Source organism: Elaeis guineensis, chromosome 6 (assembly GCF_000442705.2).
Source record: "Elaeis guineensis isolate ETL-2024a chromosome 6, EG11, whole genome shotgun sequence".
NCBI classification, from domain to species: domain Eukaryota; kingdom Viridiplantae; phylum Streptophyta; class Magnoliopsida; order Arecales; family Arecaceae; genus Elaeis; species Elaeis guineensis.
Window position 1 is genome coordinate 92,122,072 of NC_025998.2, and position 2,517 is coordinate 92,124,588.

At 38.3% G+C, this 2,517-nt stretch overlaps 1 non-coding gene across 1 annotated transcript; it reads right to left on the reverse strand.

Annotated features, from left to right (window-relative positions):
• Positions 1-512: 512 nt before the first annotated feature.
• Positions 513-618, reverse strand: LOC140858969 (small nucleolar RNA R71). The gene has a single exon (XR_012142372.1). It is a non-coding gene; the product is annotated as a small nucleolar RNA R71 (small nucleolar RNA).
• Positions 619-2,517: the final 1,899 nt, after the last annotated feature.

The following is a 2,517-nucleotide window of genomic DNA, read 5'->3' on the forward strand; positions in this document are numbered from 1 at the left end:
AGAATTTTTTCTCTTTTCTTTCTTTTTCTTATACATAAAATTTTATAAAAAAAAATTGTATAAACATCGAGAACCATACACCTCGTGTGTGGAGAAGAGTGTCGGGTCGTCTAGTTAGAATTGAGTCAATTCCTGTTGTTCCAATGGCTGAACCAATCCAACCCATGACCCTTAAGGATTTGTGTTATCCAGTTGGCTCCATCCAACCATCTTGTATCAGGTTGCCACAACCCACAGCTAACAATTTTGAAATCAAACCTCAAATCATAAATATGCTTCCAAAATTCACAGGATTAGAGGATGCTTATATATTTATTAGAGAATTTGAGGAGGTATGTGCAACCATGAAACTGCAATTAACAGAGGATGAGGTCAAACTTAGATTAATCAACTTTGCCCTTAAGGATAATTCTAAGAAGTGGCTTTATAGTCTGTCAAACCATTCTGTCACTACCTGGGAGGGCTTTGTGAGAATATTTTTGAAAAAGTATTTTCCCCATCATAAAACAACTAGGATTAGGAATGAAATAAATAATTTTACCAACTAGCTGGTGAATCATTTTGGAAGTACTTTGATCGTTTCAAGAATCTTTTGACCCAATGCCCACACCATGGAATAGAAACTTGGAGACTATGCCAGATCATCTATGAGGGGTTAGATTCAAACTCAAGAACCATGCTAGAGTCCATGTGCCAAGGCCAATTTATGGACAAAGAAACTACTGAAGCTTGGCAATTCTTAGAAGACCTAGCCGAGAAAAATTTACAGTGGAAAACAACTAGGGAACCTGATAAAGCTACACCTTCAAGAGGAGGAATGCATCAAATTCAACCAACCCTAGCATTAGAGGCCAAGATTGCAACCTTAACACGTAGATTGGAAGCCTTAGAATTACAGAGACCAGCCAATGTAAATCAACTATCTGCACCCATGTGTAAAGGGTGCAATGCACCAGACCATGTCTTAGAAGAATGTTCCTACTCGAATGAGTGTGCACAGGTGAATGCCACCTATCAAGGACCATTGAACAATCCTTATGCACCCACATATAACCCAGGTTGGAGGAATCACCCGAATTTCTCATGGTCCCAGAATCCTAATGTAGGCAATCCAAATTTCAATCAGCAAAATCTAAGGTCCAACCCAGTGATGAACAACCCGCCAGGCTTCCATGATAATGACAAGAAAATTACCTCTTTAGAGAAAAGCCTAGAAGCCATGATGAAGACACATACCAGCTTTATGCAAACCACGGGTCAATTCATAAATAATAACACCCAAGCTATAGCCCGTCTGGAAATGCAAGTAAGTCAGCTGGCTTCGACCATTAGTGAACGAGAACATGGTAGGTTACCTAGCCAACCTGAGCCAAATCCTAGGAACCAAAATGGTCCATGACCCCAACAAGGAAACCAAGTTAATGGTGTAAATGCCATTTATACCTTAAGATCGAGAAAACAAATAGACAATAAGATAGTTGCACTTGATGATATAGAGGACTCATCTGTCGAGTCACCTTCTAAAACTACTACCTTTCAACCTCAAGCACCAGAAACTAAAATTCACCTAGTCCAGTACTTAAAAGTCCTAGAGCTCCTTTTCCAAACAGACTGAAATCCAATAAATCTGAATATTTAGACAAAATTTTAGAGGTATTTAAACAAGTCCAAGTTAATATTCCTCTTTTAGATATAATCCATCAGGTTCCAACTTATGCCAAATTTTTAAAAGATCTTTGCACTAGGAAAAGGATCACTAATGTACCAAAGAAAGTATTTTTGGCTGCAAGTGTCAGTTCATACCTATCTAGCCATGTGCCAATTAAATATAAGGACCCTGGAGCTCCAACAATTTCTTGTGTTATTGGAGAAACCAATATAAAAAAGGCCTTGCTAGATCTAGGAGCTAGTGTGAATATCCTTCCATATTCGGTGTATGAGCAACTAGGATTAGAAAAACTTCAACCTACTGGGATCACATTACAGTTAGCCGATAGATCTCTCAGGATCCCTAAGGGAATGGTCGAGGATGTTCTGATAAAGGTTGAAAATTTTATTTTCCCTGTAGATTTTATTATTTTAGAGACTGAGCCAGTTGCGAATCCTAAAGGACATATACCTGTCATTTTAGAAAGACCATTCTTAGCTACGGCCAATGCTGAAATCAATTGTCGAAATGGTCTAATGAAGTTATCCTTTGGGAATATGACCATTGAGCTTAATGTTTTTAACTTAGAACAGGAATCCTCTTCTCATGCTGATGTCAATGTAGTCCAAGATGGTATTTATGAATCCATTGACATTAGTGATGATGAAGTCGACCTAGAGTCTAACCCCTGGTTAATCCATGAGTCTGAGGATGTCAATGAAATACTTAAAGAAAATTAGATTAATCAGGAATCAACACTTCCTACTGAACCAATCATTGAGATGGTGAAATCATCACCTAAACCATCGATAGAGGAAGCACCCATTTTAGAACTGAAACCCCTCCCAGAACATCTCAAGTATGCATAT